At 55.8% G+C, this 19,202-nt stretch overlaps 1 long non-coding RNA gene across 2 annotated transcripts in view; it reads right to left on the reverse strand.

The window, feature by feature from the left end:
• The window catches only part of LOC141991462 (uncharacterized), a 48,385-nt gene that overhangs the window by 13,713 nt on the left and 15,470 nt on the right, over positions 1-19,202 (reverse strand). Inside the window, exons 3-4 of one of the 2 annotated variants that reach the window (XR_012640367.1) lie at positions 3,858-3,927; positions 2,667-2,698 (exon numbers count right to left, since the gene is read on the reverse strand). This is a non-coding gene — a long non-coding RNA (uncharacterized LOC141991462). Of the gene's footprint in view, positions 1-2,666; positions 2,699-3,857; positions 3,928-19,202 lie in introns of those variants that run through there. The other variant, XR_012640368.1, reaches the window with a different exon arrangement.

A 19,202-nucleotide genomic window follows, 5' to 3' on the forward strand; every position in this document is an offset into this window, starting at 1 on the left:
ACTTTCACCATAAAGAGATTGCAGTTCAGTCCTTAGTATTTTTCAATTCACTTCACACATTTTTTATCATTTTTACAGTGCAAATATTTGTAATCAAGAATAATAATATAAAGTGAGCACTGTGCACTTTATATTTGTGTTGTAATTGAAATCAATATTGAAAATGTAGAAAAAACACCCAAAAATATTTAATAAATTTCAATTGGTTTTTTTTTGTTTTGTTTTTCACCTATTAATACTTGAGTACAGTCACGGACTCAGTAAGGCAGCTAGAGATTAATGGTGGAGTGGCCTCCTTGCGGTTGGATAGAAGGGGGCAAGTGCTACCTGCTCATTGGAAAACATAATTCTCAATGAGAATCACTGTACTATGTGGAACTCTGTGCATCTTGCATATCTCAAGTAATTAATGTAACCTGTGTATTGTAACCTGCTGCTGTCAGGGGTGCGATGCAAGTCCTGCCTCTCTCCCCGTCCCCTGGCACTCCTTGCAGTACCGGCAGGGGCCCGCTGTACCCCATTAAGGCAATTAACAGTGCAAAAATTATGGCAGTTGTATAAACGCCCCTACTTCCCTCCCTCCCTCTGCCACGCCTTGGGCTTATTTTGAAAGGCAGGGCAGCTTTTTTATTTCAGCTCTTTGTGAGCCTTGGCGACACCCCACTCCCAGAAAGCTGGTCTCCCCGGAACGCTGCTGCCGCGCACCCCCTTGCCCAGGGCCAGGCCGCCCAGCAGGAGGCGCCGCGCGCTGCAGCCTCCTGCGGGGCGGGGCCCTGGGGGGGCCAATCAGCGACATCGGCCGCGGCGCCAGCCTCCGCCCCACCCCTGAGCCGAGGCGGGGCAGGGAGGGAACAGCCGAGGCGGGCCAAGCGCACCCAGACCCACCCGCGGCTCACCCGCCTCCTTTCGTCCGGAGGCCACTTCCGGGTTTCTACCCAGCTCCTGCCTCCCCATTGGCTACAGCCAGGACCAACAGGCGACTAGCCACGCCCTGTTTTAAGGCTCATGCGCGGAAGACGTAGTCGCGCCCGGAAACGCTTGTGCCAGTATTTTCCTCCCGCCCCCGAGGCGGTTGGTTCGGCTGCTTACGGGAAGCCACCAGGTGGCAGCAGAGAGGGGGCAGGGGCTGGGGCTGCTCTACCGGGAGCATTGCCCCGCCCCGCCCGGCACAGGGGCTGCTGTTACACCGGGTACCTTGCACAGGGAGCGTCTGGGGTGCAGAGAGGGGCCCGATCCTGTATGCGCCGCCACCAGCTCTGTCCACCCCTGAAATCTCAGCGTCCAGCTCCCCACCTGATCACGCGGGGTGGCTGCAGGGAGCCTGGCTGATTCCCACCCCCCCTTTGTCTTTCTCCAGCCGCGCAGGGAGCCTCACAGCCCCGCAGCTATTCCTGCCCAGCCTCCCTGCCATGCTGCTTTTTTACCCCCGGGCTCAGTACAGCCACACGTGTGCCCCCACCCCGCTGTGCTGCTCCTGGCCGCAGCCACGCCGCTGAACACTGCCCCATGGGAAGCCCCGGGCAGCACGAGGCCCTGGTGCTATGGAAAGCTGGGGGACTGGATCCCTGCCATTGGTAGCAGCACGAGCCCTGTCGATCCCACTTGCCCCCAGCACAGGAGGGGAGGCCGGACTCCGCGTCAGAGTGACATGGGTGAAGCAGGCATCACTGACGCTTCAGCATACGGGTGAGGCCATGGCACAACATGAGTTGCAACGCCGGCACTCCCACACCCCCAGCTGAGATTTCCCTTGCCCAGCCCCTAGATCCCCACAGGGCCAGAAGCCACAGCCCACCTCCCCATGTGTGCAAAGCAGCACGATCACATCACCCAACAGAAACTGCCGGGGGGTCGGGGGGAGATGGACTGATGGCATGAAAGTCCTTGCAGTGCAGAGGGGAATGGGGGGCTATCAGTGGTGAGGAGTTTGGGGGGAGGCTGCTGCTACCAACTCACTGTCACTGCCCCCCCACAGCTATATTCCCCAACTGCTTGTTTAAGAGCTGATTAAATCCATGCCCCATCGATCCCTGCCCAGGAAGCCAATGGGGGCTGACTCTAACCTTGCTGTATCTTTGCTGGGGGCAGCAGGATCACATGATATCGATCGGGCGGCGGGGGGGTGGGTGGGGGGGCACTGAACGCTGCACTCTGGCAATGGAGGCGGAATCCATGTCTAGCTTGTGCCCGAAAAGTTTTGGGGAGGAATCCAGGCTGGTCCCCTCCTGGTGGAAATGGCAGCTGAGTCCTTGGGCCTAGTTCATCTACAGGTGGGAGAGGGACCAAGTGTGTTGCGGGGAGTGTGAGTGCAAGGGACTGGGGATCACAGGGGTGTGTGTGCGCAGAGTCCTTATTTATTCCAACACTCATCCCAGATCAGACTCATGAGATGCTTTGTTTGGGGCTGTAAACTCACCCCTCTAGCTCAATAAACCCACCCCAGAGCGGCTACCAGAGCGAGGGATCCCTGTTATAAACAGCCCCAGCTAGTGAAGAGCACAGATCGCTGAGCTGGGGGGCTGTAACTGACGCAGGAGGCGCAGCAGGCCTGGAGAAGGATCTGGCTAACAGGAGAAACAAGGTGTGTGCGGGAGGGGTTGTCACTCACCTCAGTGGGTCTGACTCAGTCCCACCCCCACACCAGGGCTGCTCTCCAAACTCTGACTGTCTCCCTCATGATGTTATTTTCACCAGGGCCCTAGGGCAGGCCAGAATGATCAGCGTATTAACCTCTGCACAGCACAAGGCAGAGACAGCCCCTGCCATGCCAGCTGCCTTCCTGCTCCGGACTCTTGTGCACCATTGCTGTGATTGTTCAAACAGTCCCTATGCCCCAGCCCAGATGTGGCTGCATCTTGGCACACTGGGAGATGTCCCTTGCACAGTGTGCAGCCTACGCCAATGCAGGAGGTTCCCCCCACCTCATGGAGTGGGCAGTGCCAGCCTCAGTGCCCGTCTGTCACACTGCACATGCTAGTACAGGGCTGTTGAGCCAAATAATTCCAGGATCTGGGAAAACTTTTTTCTTTGAAATGACCAACCCGCCAAGGCAATACCAGACCGCAATGGCTGAAGGCTGCAGAGTTAAAAGCTAGGGAATGGCCTCAGATAACATAACTCTGTCCTGAGAGCACATTTATTATTTGTATTCTGGTAGCTCCTAGGAGCTGAACGGAGCTCGGGGCCCCCATCATGCTGGGTGCTGCACAGACCCACAGTCCCTGACCTGAAGAGCTCACAGCCGAAACAGACACAGGGTGGGAGGGGAAACTGAGGCAGCAAGCGATAAAATGACTTGCTCTAGTCATCACACAGCAGGTCAGTGGTAGAGGTGGGAACAGAACCCAGATGTCCTGAGGCCCAGTTACTGTCTCCCCACTCTTTAAAACCGATTTCTCAGTTGCACTGTCCCTGCAGTTGGGACAGGGAGAAGGTGGCTTTAGGTGCTTGCCTACACTTGACACGCTACAATGGCCGAGCCGTAGCGCTCCGGTGTAGACATTTGCTGCAGCGACAGGAGGGTCTCTCAGTTAATCTGCCTCCCAGAGAAGCGGTAGCTATGTCCATGTCTATGCCAGGGGGTGAGGTCAGCTTAACTGGGAGGGGATGGATTTGGTTTGAGTGTAGACAGGGCCTTAATCTTTGCCCTCCTCGGCATGAACTGGAGCAGCCTTCCCATGACCCGCAGTGGGATAGAGTAGCCAGGGCGCAGTGCACTCCCCTTACACCAGTTCTACACCCCTTGGGAAGGCCCCTCCCCCTTTGAGGGGGGGAATCCCCAGGAGCCCATCTACACCCCAGAGCAGTCAAACTTCAGGGTGGCATAACTGAGGATGAGGCCCATCATAGTTAGTTACCTGATCACATGATCCACAGGACTTTCCAAGAGCATCTGCGGCGTCCGGAAGAAGAGGACTCTAGGTTTGCCTAGGAGTTAAAGGTGTGTGGTTACATAGTGTCACAGCATCCCTGCTGCAGGAGGGGTCATGGGAGGGAAGGATGGCTCAGGGGCTAGGGCACCTGTTTGGGCCTGGGGTTAATTCCCTGCCCTGTCACAGACTACCTGGGTGACGTTGGGCAGGTCACTTGGCCTCTCTGGGCCCCCATTTCCCCACCCCTAACATGGGGATAATGGCACTGGGGGGACTGGGCAGATACACATATAAGAGATGTGTGAGGTGCTCAGCCAGTACCACGATGGGGAAGCAAAGAACCTGGGAGCTTGACATCCCCTCACCCCCAAATCCCACAGCTCTGCTACCCCCCAGCCCCCAGAATGCATCCAGCCCAGCAGCAGCGCTTTGCACCCTGGGATAGAACCCTGTGCTTCTAGGGGCGCCACCAGGGAAGCAGCAGGGGCGGATGCCTCGGATTTAGTGACGTCACAATCATTATCCAGGGTACCAGACCCAAGGTTGGGGCCCCCCCTACACCTGGCACTGCCCAGACTCGCAGCAGCTCGCACACGACAGTCCGCTCCAGATTCAGTCTGACAACAGAGCAACAGCGGAAACGCCAGTGCCTGCCAAGGCCCCATTCTGTGAATGTTTTTGCTTTAAAACGGACTGCCCAGTACCCTTCAGTTTGCCCCATCTGCACACCAATACCTGACTCTTACACAGCACTTGCAGTCTGTAGCGCTCAAAGCCCTTTACCCCAGGAAGTCAGCATCGCTACCCTCATTTTACAGATGGGGAAACTGAGGCATTGAGCAGGGACATGGCTTCCTCAAGCTCACCCAGCAAGACAGTGGCAGAACTGAGATCAGAACCAGGTGTCCTGAATCCTCGCTCCAGTGCGCTATCCACTAGGCAGCACTGCTGCCTCCTCCTGTTACTTGCGGAATAGTGGGTGAGTGGGTAATTAAGACACACAGGATTGTAACAGCAGGTCAGCATTAAGGGTGTGCATGTCAGAGCTTTGCAACCTGATGGGACCTGACTGCCGGTGTCAGCCTCAGGGCAGGTATAAAAACAACCCGACCCTCACGGGCTCCGTAGCCTCAGATCCCCTCCTGCCCATGAGGGTTAGCGTGGTGGTGGCTGCATGCCCCACTCCTGCCAGCTGCTGCCACCGTGCTGCGCTGTGTGTGTCGCAAAGTGTGTGTGCCCAGCAGTGTCAGCGCAATGGGAGGCAGGCGTGGGAACACAGCTGCCCCCCACGCCAACCCCAGGAGCAGGAGACTGGCGGAGATGGATCGTGGGCATGGGGAGCCCCCACCAGGCCGAGCCCCAAGAGTGAGGGGCAGCGCTGGCACGGGGTCGGGAGCAGCGACCTGGGAGGAGGAGGGAACCAGCCGCCCTTCGGGTGGCCAGCACTGGGCCGGGATGCGGGATTAGGGCTGGGGGTTAGTTAGCCCTGGCGGCTCTGCAGAGGAAACAAAGTAAAGCAAACTGAGTCTAGGCTGGCGGCTAGACCCTCACACACGACCCAAACCCAACGGGACCAGCTAGTGTTGGCTTTGGGTCAGCCTGGGTATGAGAACTACCCAACGTGCTCAGGATCAGGCTCTGGTCCTCTAGTCGGGCTCATGTCAGGCTTTAAAATTAGCCCTGAGCAAAGCTCTAAGATGAGTAGCAATGTGTGTCTGTGTCCCCCCCTAGTGGATATTTATCTATGAACCTGCCACATGCACCAGCAACATGAACTCTGGCATCTCCTGCCGTCTGAGTGCTTATCGCAATGCAGCCTTAAATATGGGGACTTTAAAGAGATCGCTAACGACAGCACAAATTATCATCATCATTTCTTATCCGTGTTCCAGTGGTGTCTAGAGTCCCCAGCTGAGATCGGGGCCCTTGTTACCTATCAGCTGTGTGTTCTTGGGGAACCAGGGTGCAGTACCCAGCCTGTCTGACTAACAAAAGACCTCCCCCAGGACCCCTAGCCTCTGCTTGAACCAAAACCGATCAGACGAAAGACTTACAAAAAGCAATGAAAAGGCAGTGGGAGACGCACCTAAACCCCTCCGGACAAGGGTGACAGGATTAAGGAAACTCCCCTAGCCTCATTTGCATTGAGATGGGACAGGGAGGCTTCTCCATTAGCATACAGAATGGAGAACATAAATTCCAAGGCAAGAACCGCACTGAACTCTGGGACCAGAAAAGCAGGGAAGCACTGCATGATGGGGATCTCTGCTCCAAATGTTAATGAACCCACGCGTGCACACACCCAGCTCAGTAGTTATCAGACCAATTCTAGTAATAAATCCTTTACTGGTATCCAAAATAGTGATGCTGCCTAATTGCATTGTGAGCTCCGTAGAAGGAGCACTGCCCATAGCCAGGAATGAGCACCTTCCATGGTCTAGCCTGAACAAAACAACTTTGGTGTACTCCCTTGAGCCATCACTTTACCCACAAACAAATCTAGTGTTCTCCCTTGGACCATTGTTCTTTCCCTACAAAAACCCCTACCCATGCTCAAGTAAGTGTTCTCATGCCCAGATCCAAAATCTGCATCAGTTCCCTTGGGACTTCATCTTCTCCTGACTGATTGTGCTGGGGGCTCTGCCTGTCTCCAGCACTCCGGACCCTCAGCTACCACCACCACCTGGGACCCCCGATCAAGCTTCACAGAGTGGTGAGAACCCAGCTCTCTCTCTTGGTACAGCCTTCTGACCCTGAACTGAGATCAGTTACAGTTTTCTAACCCTGACTTTTATAATCAAATTTAAGTTAGATTTACTATTGTCACTGTTTTGTTTGTTTGGCTCCCCTATGGTTATTAAAAATAACTTTCATGGTTAAGCTGGTTGCTTCTCTCTCTCCCCCTCATGGGTGTTTTTTGGCTTTCTCATTCATTCTGCAGCAACCCTCCTAGTACCTAAGCTAAAAGATCCCCGCAGTGCCCAAAAGTCCTGTGGGGTTTGCTCATCAAGTGGGTTACTACCAGAACAATCGTAACGTGAAAGTGGGGATAGGGTTGTGCTGAACCTGGGGCACATGAGGGTGGCTAGGAAGTGCTGCTCGACCCAGTTTGCTGAGTCCAGGGACATATAAGGGGTCAGCTTGGGAGTGCCAATTAACCCGGTCCTCTCAGACGCACACTGTTAATGTGTGTGTGTGTGTTTGTTTGATTCTGGGGCTGGGAGAACCCAGCCCTGGGGAACCTAGGTCCTGCAGGATAGCTCCACTGGGGGGGAACTTGCAGAAGTAGTGCTCCGTATGAGAACACAAGCAACACACATAGGCGCCAACTTTTCCAGGCGCACATGGGTGCTCGCCCCTGGCCCCACCCCGACTCCACCCTGCCCCGCCCCATCCCAATCCCTTCCCCAAATCCCCGCCCCAGCCCCGCCTCCTCCCAGAGAGTGCCGCATTCCCCCTCCTCCCCCTCCCTCCCAGTGCTTGCCGCCGCGAAACAGCTGTTTCGCGGCGCTAAGCGCTGGGAGCTAGGGGGAGAAGTGGGATGTGGTGCACTCAGGGGAGGAGGCGGAGCAGAGGTTAGCTGGGGCGGGGAGCACCCACAGAGTCGGCGCCTATGCCACAAGCAGTACATTGATAGAATTACAGAACCTCCCCTCCCAGAAGAGTAACCCTGATAAATGAGCGTACCCCAAAGTAATGGGCAAATCTGGTAAAACTCCATTGTGCTGGGCACCACACAGATACCCCCTGCAAACAAGATATCCCCCCACCATTCCAGGCACTGCACAGACACACAGTCAGAGACAGTCCCTGCCCCAAAGATGTCACAGTTTAAATAGACACCAAAGCCCTATATGAGAAAGAAAGCACAGAGTCAAATAAAGTGAAAAACCTAAATGAATCAAACGGTACCATAGATTCTCTAGGGATAGAAATTCCACCCTTGAAGAAGAAGAGTACAGCAGTAGGAATATACCACCGACCACATGACCAGGATGGTGACAGTGACTGTGAAATACTGTACCCCAGATCAAAACAAGCGTAAGAGAACCAAGAAAATGCCACTATGGCTAAATAGCAGAGTAAGAGGCAGTTAGAGACAAAAAGGCATCCTTTAAAAATTGGAAGTCGAATCCTGGTGAGGAAAATAGAAAGGAACAAAAAACTCTGTCAAGTCAAGTGTAAAAGTATAACAAGAGCAAGCCAAGAGAGAGTTTGAAACACAACTAGCTAAAGACACAAAAACTAACAGGAAAAAACAATGAGTGGGGCCACCGGAGGATCGAAGTGCTGAAGGAGCACTCAAGGAAGACAAGGCTGTTGCAGAGAAGCTAAGTGAATTTGTTGCATTGGTCTTCACTGCAAAGCACGTGGGGGGCATCCCCACACCCAAGCCCTTTCTTTTAGGTGACAAATCTGAGGAACTCTCCTAGATTGAGGTGTCAGTAGAGGAGGCTTTGGAACAAACTGATAAACAGCAATTAAGTCACCAGGATCAGATGGTATCAGCCAAGTGTTCTGAAGGAACTCACTTGTGAACATTGCAGCACTATTAACTGTGGTATGTAACCTATCGCTGAAATCAGCCTCTGTATCAGGTGACTGGAGTGTAGCTCATGTAACGCCAGTTTTTTAAAAAGGTTCCAGAGGTGATCCTGGTATTTACTGCCCAGCAAGCCTGACTTAATTACCGGGCAAATTGGTTGAAACTATAGTAAAACACAGACTTTTCAGACACATTGATAAACACAGTTTGCTGGGGAAGAGTCAGCACAGCTTTTGTAAAGGGAAATCATGCCTCACCGATCTATTAGAATTCTTTGAGGGGGTCAACAAGCCTGTGGACAAGGGTTATTCAGTCAATATAGTGTACTTGGGCTTTCAGAAAGCCTTTGATTAGGTCCCTCACCAAAGGCTCTTAAGCAAAGTAAACAGTCATGGGATAAGAGGGAAGGTCCTCTCCTGGATCAGTAACTGGTTAAAAAGACAGGAAACAAAGGGTAGGAATAAATGGTCAGTTTATTGGAGAGAGGTAAATAGCATTGTTCCCCAGGGATCTGTACTGGGACTTTTGCTGTTCAGCATATTCATAAATGATCTAGAAAAGGGGGTGAAGAAGTAGGTGGCAACATTTGCAAATGATCCACAATTACTGAAGATCGTTAAGTCCAAAGCTGACTGTGAAGAGTTACAAAGGGATCTCAGGAAACTGGTTGACTGGGTGACAAAATGGCAAATGAAATTCAATGTTGATAAGTGCAAAGTAATGTACATTGGAAAGCATAATCCCAACTCTACATACAAAATGATGGGGGCTAAATTAGCTGTTACCACTCAAGAAAGAGATCTTGGAGTCCTCGTGGATAGTTCTCTGAAAACATCTGTTCAATGTGCTGCAGAGGTCAAAAAAGTGAACAGAACGTTAGGAACCATCAGGAAAGGGATAGATAAGACGACAGTAAATACCGTAATGCCACAACATAAATCCATGGTTCGGGCCCACCCCTTGAATACTGCGTGCAGTTCTCGTTGCCCCATCTCAAAAAAGAGATATTAGAATTGTAAAAGGTACAGAGAAGGGCAACAAAAATAATGAGGGGGATGGACCAGCTTCTGTATGAGGGGAGATTAGAAAGACTGCGACAGTTCTGCCTGGAAAAGACACGACTAAGGGGGATATGACAGAGGTCTATAAAATCATGAAAGGTGTGGAGAAAGCAAATAGCAAAGTGTTCCAGAACTAGGAGTCACCTGATGAAATCAATAGGCGGCAGGTTTTAAACAAACACAAGGCAGGACTTCTTCACACAACGCAGAGTCAGCCTGTGGACTCATTGCCAGGGGATGTTGTGAAGGCCAAAACTATAACAGGGTTCAAAAAAGAACGAGATAAGCTCATGGAGGACAGGTCCCTCAATGGCTATTAGCCAAGATGGTCAGGGACACAACTCCATGCTCCGGGGGTCCCCAAACCTGTGACTGCCAGAAGCTGGAACTGGATGACAGGGATGGATCACTCAAAATGGCCCTGTTCTGTTCATTCCCTCTGAAGCACCTGGCCACTGTCAGAGACAGGACACTGTGCTGGATGGACCATTGCTCTGACCCAGTATGGCCATTTCTATGATGAAAGGAAGGAGACAAAGCTGAGGCACAGGGAGGGGAAGGGACTTGCCCAAGGTCATGCAGCACGTCAGTGGTAAAGCTGGGAATAGAACCCAGCTTGACCCGACTCCCAGGCCAGTGCCTTACCCTTCAGACCACACTGCCTCAAGAAACACGAGCCCTTGTAAGCCAGCTCGGGTCAGTCCCAGTTCTGTGGCGCTTGCATTAACTCCGGGACCTATGGCATGCAAGAGCAACATTCACGTACCCGAGGCCCTGATGCTGGCACCGAGCTCTGGCCAAGTCCCCAGTGGGAGAGCTGTATGCAGCTGAGACAGAGGGCTCTTCCCAGCACCGACCAGACCCAGGACACCAGAGCAGGGAAGGGCCTCACCAGGGGCCTGGGACCTAGCAAAGAACTGGTTACAAGAAGGGAGAGGTTGGTTTGAGAGACAGCAGCTAAATGCGCTTCATATACCATGCCTGAGAGACAGTGAACCTCACACCATGCCACCTTTGAATCCAGTCTCCCCCTCCCCCCACTCCTCTCCCACCACTGCAGGTAGAACCCAGGAGTCCAGGATCCTAGCCCTCCGCTGCTCTAACCCACCAGACAACAGTTCCATTTTGGCAGAGTCACAGGGTACATTTTGGGTTACAACGGCACATTGTGGCCAAGATCAGGCCCCTGTTGTGCCAGGTGCTGCATAGATCCCTGACTGAGATGAGGGCTTCTATTTGTGCCGGGTGCTGCACAAGACTCCCTGCCCAAAAGACAAAGGGTGGGAGAGGAAACTGAGGCACAGAAAAGGTAAGGAACCCGCCCAAGGTCACACGGGGGCTCAGACCTGGGAATAGAACCCAGGTGTCCTGACTAGCAGCCCAGTGCCCTAACCACTGGCATTTGAAGGAAACAGGAATTCAGAGCAGCTTTCCCGGTTCACTCCTATCTGAGATGCCAGCCCGTGTCCCCGCCCATACCCAGAGTGGCTGTGCTGATGCAAGGCCATCCGTGGGTGCGGGAGGACATGTGGGTAGGTGGACGTGGCCAGCAACCCATCCTTCCTCCCTCCCTCGCCTCCACCACACGCCCCAGCGCCCATTGTATTGACACTTGCTGCTTCTGCTCTACTAAGCCGGCCGGTCTGGTTAAATAACCATGGTGAGGGGTCGGCGTCAGAACCAGGCAGGAATTGCCGGTGCTGTGAGCAGCTCTTGGATGGTGCGTCCTGCTCTGAGGATGAGCGCCTCAGCCATCCGCAGGAAATCCTACAAGAAAGCCCAGGGGCAGGCAGGGCCCTTCTCTCCAGCGCACTGGGACGAGGCTGATGGTGGCCAGGTGCATGCTGGGAAGTTGCAAGTGATGGAGAAGTTCTTCACCCCGCTTCAGCGCCACAAGGAGGGGAAGGGTTCAGAGCGGGAGATGAGCCGGTGCCGCCAGCAATGGATGGAGGGGCAGATCGACTGCTTCTCCTCCTCCTCCTCGGCTGCATCTTCCACCACCGCAGCCTCCTGGTCCTCTGAAGCCAGCCTGGAGGAGGAGGCCTTCTTGGGCAGCCCCATGTCCCAGCCCCAACATTCCCAGTCGTGTGTGGACATCTCAAAAGAAGCCAGGGCCTTGCGCCGGGGAGGTGAGGGGACTGCCAGCTACAAGGCTGAGGAGCCCGTCTCCTTTCCCCGGCTGAAAAAGGGGCACAGCCAGAGCGTGGACCGGCTGTCTCGGCAGCTGGGTGCCCAGGAGGCCCAGTCCCCACCTCCTGCCCAGGGCAGCGGGGAGAGCCGGCTCTACAAAGCCAGCAGCCTGGAGAGGAGCTTGGTCTTCAATGAGCAGGCTGAGATCTTGGCCCCACGGCTGCACAAACGGGCAGGAGCCCCGGCACCCAGCAAAGGCATCCTCAAAAACGGGGCTGTTGCCAAGGGCGACGGGCTACGCAAGGCCAAGTCCATCGAGACCTTCCCTGTGCGGGCAGGCGAGAGGGAGACCCTGGCCCCACTGCCCCCCAGGGCTGAGGAGGAGCTGGAGCTGCTGCCGGAGCTGGGGATCACCAAGAAGCACCACAGCATGGACCAGATGAAACTAGTAGAGGAGAAGCTGAGGTTCTCTGAGTTCCTCAACGAGATCACCAGACAAGTCATGAGCCCCTCCAGCCTCAGCTCCCTTGGCTGGAAGCCACCAGAGGCTACCAGTGCCGGCAAGGGCTCTGGCACCGACAGCTCTGAGTCCAAGAGCTCCGGCAGCAAAGGCAGCTCCCAGGGGTCCCTGGCTGAGAGCCGGGAGGGCCAGTGCCAGCAGGAGAGGGGCCCCCATGGCAGGAGGAGGGGCCCCCGGGGGGATCACACCAACCCAGCTCCCTCCAGGCACATGGACAATGTCAGCAGCCTGGAGCTGGGCATGGCCCCACAGACCAGGCAGGGCGGCGAGGAGCAGAGGAGGCCCGGGGAAGGCAGGCCGGGCCTTGGAGAGGAGACCGAGGGTCACGAGCAGCCTCCTGCCCCCAGGAAGGTGGAGAAGGAGCGGGCCAGCCCCCCGAAGGAGCCCTGGGGCAAGGAGCAGCCTGAAGGGACAACACAACAAGGCGGGGCCCACTGCAAGGTAGGTGGCACTAGTCCCTCCAGCACTACAGCCCCACCCAAATCCCTTCCTGACCTTCCCCCATCCCCCCAAGTCACCCGGGCCCTGCAGCCCCAACGGATCCCCCTGCTCGACCTCTCCTGGGTCACTCGAGCCCTGCAGCCCCAACAGATTTCTACCCCCCCTCCCACCTCCTTCAGGTCACCTGGACCCTGCAGCACCAACAAGTTATCCCCTCCGCCCCCCACCAGAATTACCTACACCCTGCGGCCCCACACAGATTCCCCCCAGGGTCATCCTGCAGCCCCAACCTCCCAAAACCCCATCCCATCCCCACATTCCCTGCACTCACCTGCAGCCCCAACCCCACCTCCTACCCCAGAAACACCCAGATCCTGTGCCACCCATCTCCTCCAGACCCTCCCCTTCAATCACCCAGCCAACTGCAGCCCCAACCCCCCCCAGAACCAGGTCCATCAGCACGGTTGTCCAGACAAAGGGCCAGATACAATTCACTCTGCAGCCTGTCATCTCCTCCCCGGGAGCAGGGGGTCTATCTCCAGCTCTGGCATGGGACTGGGGTCTAGTGGGTTAGAGCGGGGACTGGGAGTCAGGACACCTGGGTTCTATTCCAAACTCTCTGTACGACCTTGGGGATAAGTCCCTTCCCTGCTGTGTGCTTCAGTTTCCCTCTGTGTTCAAGGGGATTATGTAGGCTCACCCACTCTGAGATCTTGTGCTGGGCATTGGTGGTGTTTTACAAAGACTCAGGTTGTTGCTGAAGTCTGTCTCCATCTGTCTATCCAGGAGCTGCAGCCACAGGCAGCCGATACGGAGCCAGCTAAGTGAGTATTGAACACATACCACATACCTTGGCGCCTCCAGTCATGATGCATGTTCCATTTAAGCTGCGTGTAAGAGACAGGAGGTCACTGTCCCACTCTGCTCAGCAAGGGCGAGGCCTCAGCTGGGGTGTTGTGTCCAGTCTGGGCCCCGCACTGTAGGAAAGAGTTGGACAAACTCGAGAGAGTCCGGAGAAGAGCAACGAAAACGATCCGAGGTTTAGAAAGCCTGACCCGTTGGGCACATTCAGTCTAGGGAAGAGAAGGCTGAGGGCGGACCTGATAAGAGCCTTCAGTATGTTAATGGCTAGTACAGTGAAGCCAGAGATTAGTTGTTCTGCAGCACACAAAGGAACCAGCGCCACTCCCAGCAAGGGAGATTTACATTAGAGGTTAGGACAAACATTCTAACCCTGAGAACAGTTAACATGGGAACAGGTTACCTAGGGAGATGGACGAATCGCCATGATTGTTTTGAGAATGGGTTGGACAAACATCTGTCAGGGATGCTCTGGGTTTACTTGGCCCTGCCTCAGTGCAGGGCACTGGACTAGATCTCTCTTGAGGTCCCTTCCAGCCCTACACTTCTGATTCTATGCCCAGTTCTTACATACCCCCGTCCCTGTCCCTGTCCTGGAAAGACCGAAGGCAGCTTGAAGCCTCCTTTATACCCATACCTTAGTGTCAGGACAATTTCAGTGTTGCTCAACGTCTGACTTACAGCTAGAGCACAGTGTGAACAGCGGCAGAGAACGGCCAGAGCACAACACGCTCCAGCTGCATCCCTGATCCGCCTCCCATGGCCCGGGTGGTGGGGCAGAGAACAGCCAGAGCGCAGTGCGCTTCAACCGCACCCCTGATCCACCTTGCACGGCCCCGGGGGGTGGGGCAGAGAACAGCCAGAGCGCAGCACACTCCAACTGCATCCCTGATACCTCTCCCATGGCCCCGGGGGGCAGAGAACAGGTATAGCGCAGCGCACTCTGACCACATCCCTGATCCACCTCCCACGACCTCCAGGGGGCAGAGAACAGTCAAGAGCACAGAGCACTCAGACTACAACCCCTCTGCTGAAAACAGGACCAGTGCAGGGCCCTTATGCCAGCTCCTCCCCAGCTACGGGGCGGGGAGGGGGATCCCAGGGGGCAGTCTCCACCCCACAGTGTACAAAGGGGCCTTAGTGCCCCAGAGATTCTGGCCCCCAGAGGTGTGAAGGGGACTGCACTTGAATACATGGGGAGGGGGTGTGCTCTAAGAGCCCCCAGCAGCCTTGGAGTGGCTCTGCAGGGGGAGCGCCGATGGAGGGCTGTAGGCAGCTAGGCCCCTGGTCTATGGGCAGAGGGGGGCATGCAGCTCAAAGATCCAACAGGGGAGCCAGGCCAGCAGCTCTGGCCCAAATGGATTCTGGCCCTAGCTCCAGTCACTCCAACCGGGTCCAGGGCTCTGGCATGACAAGACCTCTGGGGCTCAGATTCCCCACTGCCAGTGCTCTCTGTGACCCCAGGTTGCCCAGAGACCATGGCGTGGAGCAGGCGGAAGGAGCAGGTGCAGGGGCCAAGTCTGGCCCTGCTGGGCAGCAGGATCTGCCGCAGACCTGGGAAGAGCTGGAGTTGCTGAAGGAGAAGTTCAGCAGGTGAGGGATCCAGAAGCCTGGCCTTTGGGGGCGGGTTGGGGCCTCCTCACAGCCACTCCCCCAGGAGGTGGAGTCTATTACAGCCCTACCCCCTTGTGGGTTGAGTCTGCTGTCATAGCCACACCCACCAGGAGGCAGAGTCTAGTATAGCCCTTCTCCCCTTGGGGGCGGAGCCTGCTCTCTGGTTCACTTGCTTGGCAGTTGAGTCTGTTATAGCCCCACCCCTCTTGGAGGCATCAAGTCTATTCTCACAACCCTACTTCCTTGGAGACAGGGCCCTCCCCCACATGCACAACTAATCTGTGGGACTCCCCGCTGCAAGTACAAAGAGCCAAAGAGCTCTGATTGGTGGAGCTGGCTTTCCAATAGCACCTCCTGCCATTGCACAGCTCTGAGGCCCTCCCTCTCTTCTCCCTGAGGTTCAAGTTTCTTGTCCCCTTAGGCCCTTCTGGGCACAGTCCCACTCATGTGGCATGGCTCCCCTTGGCCTCCGCTGCACTGCCAGCAACACAGAAGCCTGTAAGAGACCAGCCCCCATTAACAATAATTATGTCTATATTGAGAGATGGTAGAGATTGGGAATGTATCCCACTGCCTCCACCAATCACACACTGAGTCACATGGGTTCTTAGTCTGTGTGCTCCTCTGTCGGGCACTCAGCAAAATCGGGTCCCGAGATTGATCTCGCAAGCTAAGCAGAATTATGTCTCATTAGTACTTGGATGGGAAACCTCCAAAGAAAATCCACAGTCCTGCAGAGGGTGGGGTGTGGACTCAGTAGGGGGTGCTTTCCCCTCACAATCAGCACTGACCCCAAAACCCCAGCACAGTGCCACCCAAAGCAGGCTGCATCTCAGTGCTGGGCAAGAGATCATTATACAAACAGCTCCCATGCCCTCCCGCCCAGAGGCGGCTGCATCTTAGCACCGGACGAGGGATCCCTGTATGAACAGCCCTCACGCCCCATCTCAGCACCAGGTGAAAGATCCCTGCATCTGTAGGGAGGTTTTCAAGACAGTCTCAATCTCTTGTCTGTTTCCCCTCAGGCTGCAGGAGGACTATTCCAACACCCAACGCACCAACCAGATGCTGGAGGAGAAACTTCACCTCATTGTAAGGGCAGCTTCATTGCTGGCGGGGAGCAGCCCCAGATTTGGGCTTACAGACCCCCCCATTGAAAGGGAGCAACCCCATGGTCAGATCCATGTACCCTGGACACTCAGCCGCCCAGACAGGGAACAACCCACTACCTCATTCAATGTAGGCTCTTATACTGGGCCCATCACCACGGTATCCGAGCCTCTAATCCATACATTAAGTGCAATGTGTAGCTACACTCCCGAGGGACTTGGGGTCCAATTTTTCCACCCCACAATCTCTCCCATAGTTCTGATGAGACATGAGGCCAAGTCTCTCTCCCCTTCTCCACCCCCCATTGGGGTATACAGCTGCCCTGACAATTTGCACAGAGGTTTGGATATTAACCCGGGTATCCCAGCCAAATCCCAAACCATTTCATGGCCTTAAAAATTGCTCCCTGCCTGGCAGTTTCAATCAGACACGGGATCATCCTACATGTCCTATCTTCAAATGCTGTCCAACATTGTTGTGCAGATGTTAAACCACGCCCATGCCCCACCCCAGAGGTGGCTGCATCTCAGCACTGGGGGCCCAGGCATCCCAACTCCCAGCCTCCCTCAAGCACTAGGCCATTCTTCCCCTGACCCTCTCGTCTTGCTGTCCTAAGCATAGGCACCGACTTCTACTCGTGCCGGTGGGTGCTCAACCTCCCTCTGCCCCCGGCCCCTCCTGCCCCTGCCCTGCCTCCATTCCAACCCCTTCCCCAAAGTCCCTGCCCCAACTCTGCCCCATTCCGACTCATTCCCCAAATCCCCGCCCCAGCCCTGCCTCCTCCCCTGAGCACGCCATGTTCCCACTCCTCCCCCCTCCCTCCCGGAGCTTGCTACCCCACCAAACAGCTGTCTGGTGGCGGCAAGCACTGGGAGGTAGGCAGAGGAGTGGGGATGAGGCGGAGAAGGAGGTGAGGTCAGGCGGGGAGCTTGGCTCCCGGTGGGTGCAGAGCACCCACTAATTTTTCCCCATGGGTGCTCCAGCCCCGGAGCACCCACAGAGTTGGCGCCTGTGGTCCTGAGCCCTTTGCTGTCTCCCTCTCCCCGCAGGCTCAGAGTATGGCAGCTGAGAGACAAACCCTGAACCAGCGCATTACTGAGCTGCTCGAGAGGCTTATTAGTGCCCAGAATACCATCTGCATGCTGGAGCGACTCAATGTGAGCTCAGGGGTGGTGGGCGGCCTGGAGAGCACAGACTGGGGGAGCACGGGGAGTGTTCCTGGTGGAGGGGGTGAAATGTGGACTATGGGGAGGGGGCAGGCAGAGGTGGTGCTGGGAAGGAGTGGGAAATGCTTCCAGCTGTGGAGTCAAAAATCCAGTACCAAGGAAATGTCGCTAGATTCCGGAGCCAGTGGCAGCCTTGTATTTTTAAAGCCCAAGAGGTGAGGAATTAGTGCCGTGTATCTCTGGAAAGCTGGGACTCAGCTTTCTAACGGCACAGAGAGACCAGGTCTAACCCCCACGATGTCAGAGATACGGAAACTCAGTCTGCCACCAGCCCTAGCACTTTGCGACCCTTTCAAACTTCTGTGGCCTCAGGGAAACAAGCTCAAAGGTAATCAGAATGGTGTGGCTGGGGGAGCCAATAGCTTGACAATCCTCAGGGTTACACAAAATCCCAGCTTTCCATCAGGGCAAGTCTTGCGTTATTAGCTTGAAGACTTGAGGAGATACTGCACCTTAAACAGTGACAGCTGCAAGCTTTAGCAGTTTTTGAGGCTGCTAAACTCACACCAGAGTTCCAGAGGGTAATCAGACTGACGGGATTGAAAAATCCAAGGGCTCAGCAACCGTAGAGCTCGAAATAAATGCCTGACACCACTGAAAAGCTGAGGGTACAAAGCATTCAGATATAGCACTCGCAGTTAAGGAGATATCGGGCTTTAAACCACCACTGGCCCCTCTGTCTCATTGCGCTGGGCACGGCCGCGCTGGGCTGGTGTGACATCCCCTCCCCTGTCCCTGTAGATCTCGGCGCTGCTGTCAGAATCAGCGGGGAAGCACCGTCACATGGAGAAGGCCAATTCCACCGACAGCCTCTACTCCCTGCACATCTCTGATGTGGCGCCCCCTCCCGCCTTCATGGACAGTGCCTCTGACGCCCACACCACCACCACCACCCCCAGCCAGTCTGACTCGGCCACAGAGGCCAACAAGCCGGGCTGCAGCTCCGAGTCGGACACAGCCATGCCCAACGGAGACAGGACTCCGGCACCCAACTACCACAGCCTCCCACCCCTGGGGCAGCTGGAAAGCCAAGGGAGAACCACAGCCTTCATGCCGTGGAAGCAGCAGCGGCCTGGGGAGCTGCTGGAGCACGTCAACTCAACAGAGAGTGAGTGCAGTGCGGAGGAAGGGGCCCAGATCCACACTCTCCCCATGCCGCACTTCCTCTACCTGAGGCAGGAGGCGCTGGTGGCTCCCTCCGGGCCCACCCTCCCGCCCACTGATGCCCTGCACCCTCCATCCCCGCAGGGCCTGCTGCTCGGTGGGCAGCTGGAGCTAGTGCCGGTGCCGGAGCTCAGCAGCACCGACAGCTCCGATGGGGATGAGGCCTGGAGCCAGAGCCTTGGGGAGAAGGAGCCAGGGGTGTCTCTGGATTACCAGTCAGCTCAGAGGATCCTGGACAGCCTGCTGAGGCAGCACCAACACCTGGAGAAGGAGCCGGCGAAGGCGAGTGGAGAGGGCTATCAGGACAGGAGCGAGATGGGCCAGGCCAAGGAGCACCAGCGCCGGATCCACTACTACTGGGACTTCCAGAGCCCAGGCAAAGAGCAGCCCCTGCTGCACCAGCCCCAGCACAGAGGGGGGTCCCTGCCCCGGGCCAAGGGTGAGAAGGTGTTGCAAAGGGAGCAGGAGTGTGGGGATGGGGTGATGGACTCCACACTGCTGTAAGGGGGCCCATAGGCAGATGAGACCCCCACCCCACAGCCACTTCATTGTCTACCCCCTGCTGCCCCCCACCACTTCACTGTCTACCCCTCACCACAGCAAGGAGCCCAGTGGATCAGGAGCACCCCACTGAGCATAGGGAACTGTAGTCTGGGT

Source organism: Natator depressus, chromosome 7 (genome assembly GCF_965152275.1).
Source record: "Natator depressus isolate rNatDep1 chromosome 7, rNatDep2.hap1, whole genome shotgun sequence".
Taxonomy (NCBI): Eukaryota; Metazoa; Chordata; order Testudines; family Cheloniidae; genus Natator; species Natator depressus.